A 6,647-nucleotide genomic window follows, 5' to 3' on the forward strand; every position below is an offset into this window, starting at 1 on the left:
TATGAAAAAAAATGTCAGCACTAAAATTCACCCCCCTAAAAGAATCTGTTGTGATTTATGGGCTTTTTGTGAGGACTAAAGCCACAAATTGGCACGCCCACTTTCGGGGCATGTTTTTTTTTTGTTCTCCATCTCAGGCCTTGTCTACACATAGCCGCGCTTTTTTTAAACAGCCGAATATTTCTCCCCCACTCCGTGTTGGAATACACATTGTTGTTTGTTAAAAACGCAGCTACACTACACCGCGGAAATGCGTTTTCAAACGCATGCCAAGCCTCTAGGCGGCAGTCCTTAGCCAAATACTGTCCATTCAGAAGGAACGTCCGTCCTTTGACGTCACTTCTATGAAACCAAACACACGGCGCCAGACTACTTCAAGAGGACCGAAAAGAGGTCAGAATTGCTTTTAAACCTTTCAACAAGACGCAGTAGGTGGTTGCGGACAAATAAATAAGCAAAAATCGCCTGGCTATAACCTACGCAGGAATCCATGTTGACTCGCATGAAAACACAACAAGTGACATCAGAGCATTTTTGTCGCATAGTGACAACGTAAATCTCCGGGTCTCACTGGCCACAGCCAAACGTGTGGTCGAAGTTATGCGTTTTCAATGAAAAAACTCCGGGGACGTGTGGTTGACGGGGCTAACTGCAGAATTAGCTATGAATTGCTAACAGTCAAAGTTAGCAGAAGGAGATCTTATGGAGATCTTATTCTTACCGTCCATCGATGAGTGAGTTTGTGTCTTTTACGAGCTGTCCACTCATTCACTTCATCCAGTTGCCGGTGTTCTGCCAGGGATTTCGCTCGGCATCACCGGTGCGGCGTGTGATCGCTAATAAGTGGTCGATTCGAGAAAATGGATGGAGGTATACACTTTGAAAAGACATGGGGCTCCGTTTCACGGAGATCCGACGTCTAGGCAGCCAAGGTGCTCCGTTCTACCTTCAGCCGTGTTTGCCATGGCTAGTCAGCCAGCCAGCAGCACGCTGTTTGCTACAGAGGAAGTCTCGTTGCAGCGAATGCTTTAATTCCGTCCAGCCAGAGATACAGCGGCGCTGCCGTGCGAGTGGGCCGGGCCCGTGTGCGTCAATTTCGGGTAAATTCAAGGCCCGGAGTTCGGCTTGTCGAAATGTCAATGTTGAACTTGGAAAGATTAAGAGCACCGGACTTCCAGCGAGGCCGTCCCTTCAGCCAAGTATGGCCATTTAACGCACCTCAGTTTCTGATAAGCGACACAGGGGTGGACCTCGGAGAAAATGTAAATCAAGCTTACATTTTAATTTAATCTATAACAACGTATGAACAATTCAGCTAACGATAAAGCTTCTCGGAACGCAATGTGTTTGAGTATCTTGGTGACTTATGACATGGAATGACATATGTGACAAGTGCACCTTAGCTGCATGTAGGCTGCTCATTTCTTGCTCTGTTTGGTCGGACATGGAAAGGCTTATCGTTTTGTGATGTTTTCAGAGGTTAAAGTGGGCCTAAGTACGGATGTGCATATGTATTTGGGCCGATTGATCCGCGTTATTTTGACAATATTAGCGATGTTATTTACAACGACTTTAAATGGCAAAATGTAATCGCTCGCTGTCGTGACGTCACACAAGGCATGGAGGGAGGGGAGGGGGTGTGTCCAAATGGCTCATTAATGGGAGGCGTTTCTGAACACGTTAGTTTTGTACTGATTTCTCCAAAACAAATTGATAAAAGTTCAAATGCAAGCTAATATAATTTTCCTGATAAAAAATACATAAAAATACATAAATTGAGCTTGTCTCGGCTCTCCAATCCCTTTAAGGTCACAGGGTTGTTGTTGCATCTGTGCTTTTAAAGCATTTCCAGCAAAGTGTGAATGTGTGTGAAAGGGTGAATAAACATCACCACAAAGTGCATGAACAGGAAGAACTATTGTGTGCCAATTAGAACTATGCTCACGGCAGTATGAAACATACACATGCATGCACACCTACACGTGTGTGGGTGTGCGCGTGTGTATACACATTCTCACACACACCCGGACACATGCCCCCACACACACAGATGTGACTGCTGTGTACTTTGCCTTTGGGATGCAAAAGTGTTTTAATAATAGCGGAACATGTCGACCATTGTGTGTTCATAATGAGTCTTTTTGTATTAAATGCTGCATAAACGAATAAATATTGCACAATATTGCATAATTGGATAAATAGCAACATTTGACAAGATCATTTTAGCATGCAAAAAGTGTGCTATTAATACAGTATATAAACAAACCTCACTACAAAAATGGGCTAGCATTTAAAAGAAGGTACAGCATATGTCCAAGGTGCCTCAAATGAAATTGACAGAAAATAAATATTACAGGAAGTGATTTCTGTCTAATGGAATAGGCGGACAGAATTATCGAGGGGGTATGATGTGAGAACGGTCTTAATGCTACAAATGTTACACCCTGCAGTGGGGACCAGGATTATTGATTAAAATAATATCAGGCGGCATTTACTTTCTTCATCCCTCAGGGCCAATCAGACAAAGATAAACTCTGCTATGCTTTCATCCTCAGTTGTTGGTTCAGTCATGTTACAGTAACAACTAGGCGGGGCTCTTTAAAAATGCTACATTTCTTATTTATCCAGTGGAAAAGGTAGGGCACACTAAATCTGACTGCTTTGAATGTGTCTGTTCCTTAACAAAAGGTTCCTTTTCACTCACAATCTTTTATAAAGACCCCTTCTTAAGGTTGGCGCCTTTTTTAATAAGCATTGCTAATGGCCACAAATAAGGTAAAGAAAAGTAAGTGCAATACGTATGACTATTTGGCAGTTTGAATTTTTTCTGTTTGTCCAACAGTCCATCTATCCGAACCGTTCTTGTTTCACTTTGGTCGTAGGTTCAACGACATCAAATAAATCAGACAATGCATCCCTCGAAAACCCATGAAACTTGATGGATTTCATATTTGTGGAATTATACTGAGCTCAATCACATCCTGTCCTGTCCCATTGACACCAAGTGACAATGGGACAGGACAAAGTGTGGAGGCAGTCAATCATTTGAAACAGGAAGCTGTGTACGTAGCCAAGCACACATGGAGAGGAGGGGGGGGAGGGATCCTTAATCCCAGTGGTACACTTTGGCAGAACAGCACAACACTGGTGGTACAGGATTAAATCAGTGTCATCCGTCTGCCAGTCAACCGAACAGTCAGTCTATGTGGAGATGAAATACAAATGAAATTCAAAACCCCAATTTCATTTTCATTTTATTCTCCAGAAGGCCAGGGCAACATGTGGTCTGTACGTAGTTATTAAGGCCAGATAGCTATGGTCAAATGATTCGTGTGGATGTGTTTTTTTCTTTTTTTTTTTTTACGCCACTGCACTCAACCCCTTTAACATTACCTTATTCATTTAATAACGATTGCAAGCAGCTATGGAAGCAAAGTAAACGGCTCATTCACACCGTGATGTACAAATCATGTGATGAAACAACAATCTTTTTAACTGTCAATTAATCAGTCATTTGCATTGTTACCAAAGCCATTCATCAAACGAATGAGGCGGTGATGGGTGCAAGAGCAGAATGTGTTGTAGTTGAATGTACGATACGTGTCAGAAAGGTTCTGGGCTGAATAAGAGCAATTTAGATGTTAACAATATCGACTAGTATTAAATTAAAGATCTTAAGATTGAATCAAATCAACGTCTTATTGGGGTGATGTTAGCATGTTTGAAGTGTTACCTGCAACATACTGAACGGAGGTCCAACTACGCTGACGCTCAGTTCTTGTTCGCTCCACCGCTCGCAGCCTCGCACTCTATCGCCGCCGTATGGAAGCCGAAATGCTCCCGGCTGACTATACTGTATATACAATACACTATACAAACGGCTGATTTGTATAGTGCAGACGACTCCTCTAGCTCCATGCTTTCTCCCGCTCTCACCATTTTCTTCTACATTTGTTTTGATCTATTTCTTCACCGTCGCTGCGTGTAAACGCAAACTAGTGGGCCACACACAAGTTCTTACTACCAGGAACTCTTGCTACCAGGAACTCAAAGTTTACAGTTAAATGCTGTCTTGGTTAAACAGTTGTAAACAATTCAAATTAGCCAGCTAATGAGCTTTAAATAATGGTTATGAGGCCATTGGGGGGGGGGAATATAAGGACGGAAGTGCTTCAAAAGGACGAGGACGGGGTCAGAGGATGATTATTTTTATGAATAAGGACAGAGGGACAATGCCGGAAGGATGGAGGACGGACCGGCAAAATAGGGTAAGTGCCCATGTCTGCTAATGCGGTATATAAGCTCCTTGTCTAAGGAGGCAACAAGTTACATACGAGAGCATTAACTTTGCCATGAAATATCTGACCATGACTCAATGGATAATGAATCCCTGCTAAATGATCACAGAAATTGAGTGCTTGGTAAATAATGAAAAGTGGCACCATGAATACCTGCACAGTCATTGTTGTCTAAACGATAATTCTGCCAAGAACCTCACAAGTGGCAAATGAGCCAGTGATTTACAACTAAAACATAAAAGTCAATGCTAATCAGCTAATGCAAGAGTGAAAATCTTGCTTTGACTGAATTTACCAACATCAGGTTTAGTGCGCTGTTAGTTTTTTTTGCTTCACCACCAGTTTTGTGGTTCACAGAGTACATTGATTTAAATCATACTTTGTACAATGTTCAGACATCATTGAGGGGGAAAAAACTTCTTATCTGCAAAAGACTATTTGACAAGGATCCAGAAGCAGTCCTTTTCTGAGATTGATGTCTAGTCTGGCTCACAGCAGTGATGCAGTTACGGATTGGATGAGAGCAGTGTGCCAAAAGGCAATGCTTTTCTCTTTCACTATTGAGGCAGACTAAAGCCTTTAAAAAAAGCCACATATTTCCTAACAAAATAAATGGCACTATACCTGTATTATACACGGAAATTAATTTCCACAGCGAACTAAAATGTTTTTCTTTTCCATTAACATTTGGAGTAATTGAAAAAAATATATAATAAATTCTTCATAAAGTGACCATGGAGTTGTGGAGAAATGACTTATCAATTTGTGAAGAAGTAAGCCAAAGAACGTCCATTCTTTGACATACAATGATCAGGTGGCTTTTGCAATAAATACTCTGAAAGACAGGAAGAACATACAAATTCCACATAGGCAGGCTGGAGCCTGGATTTAAACCTTTGACCAAAGAAGTGTGAGGCGTATGCTTTAACCAGTCGGCCATTGTGCTGCCCAGATTTGATTACTTTCACTGCAATTGCATTAATACACTTTTAAACAATTCAGAAAAGTCTGGGTGAAGCTCATATTGTTCTTCGTAAAATACTGTAACAAGTGAAGACTGTAAAGGGGAATTGTTTAGTATTCTAGCTCAATGCATCAGGAATCAAACCATTTATCACCTGGACATCGAAGAACACGTTGATAAAAAAAAAATGTTCCAATGACTTTGGTATGATGGTAGTTACTGTAAATACAAAGTGTTAAATGTCAGTCAAATATTGAACATGGACATCATTCTTAGTTAAAGCAGGTTAAACTTAAGATGCAAACAATTGATGTAAATTTTCATTGAAATTTAGATTAGCTCTTTTTGTTTTTTTCTTCAATAATTTTAGTTTTCTGAAAACACTTTTCCCATAAAGGGATAACTGACAATGTTTAAATGTTACAGAGTTGATTCATGAAAATGAAAAGGGGAGTAAACGAAAGCATGATGAAGCAATTACTTGCCTTATCCTTTACATCGAACGGAGGTGGTTGGGGTTTCCCTTTGCTGGATGCTGGATATCCCAAAGAGATGATGCAGGGAAAAACGAGAAGGGAGAGAGAGAGTGGAGGGAGAGATTTCTTGATGCAGTCTGGACAAGGTCTGAATACATATCAGCTATATAGGTTAGTGGATGGGGTTTTCATGCCGGACAGATTCATTTTGACTTTCTTTTGCTCACCACAGCCACATGTGAATAAACACATCTCATCTTCAGTAGAGGCAGACTGTGACTTTTTCACATGTCAAAAGCCGCTTAATTTAAAAGGTTTATCACACGCTATACACGCTTATCCATTTCCTATTACTTATCCTGTTCAGGGTCATGTGCAGCTAGAGCCCCTTTCAACTGACATTTAAAAAAGGCAGACTACACCCTGCACTAGTCGTCAGTCAATCACAGGGCACGTAGAGACAGACACAACCATATTCAGAATAGGAAGGTATGTAAAGTACATGCTATACTGCAGAGCTAGGCAGTCCGCCCCGTGGGCGGAACAGTCCGCTTTTGGGACTGAGGACGGGGGGCGACACATTTTAAAAAAGGGACGGACTAAGCAAGGGCAGACTTCAGTCCGGCCCACTAATCGTCCCTCATGCGTGTGACGTGGTCGCGAGGCGGCCAAAGTTCATCTCAACCTACTGGGCGAAATGAGCAAATGACAAATATTGCCTCCGAACACTTCAAATGCGCCACTAGTTACCCAACTGTGCAGGACATTTTTCAACAGGAGATACGGCGCAAGTTCTACTAGTACGACACGTGATGAGACCCAGTAGCGCAAGCAGCGTCAGAGCCAGCACACCGGCGAGTGGCGCCAGCATGTCGCTTGACTGTTCGCTGCTGGAGTACGTAGCTTTAG

Source organism: Filicampus tigris, chromosome 4 (genome assembly GCF_054856515.1).
Source record: "Filicampus tigris isolate MCC_2025a chromosome 4, RoL_Ftig_1.0, whole genome shotgun sequence".
Classification (NCBI taxonomy): Eukaryota; Metazoa; Chordata; class Actinopteri; order Syngnathiformes; family Syngnathidae; genus Filicampus; species Filicampus tigris.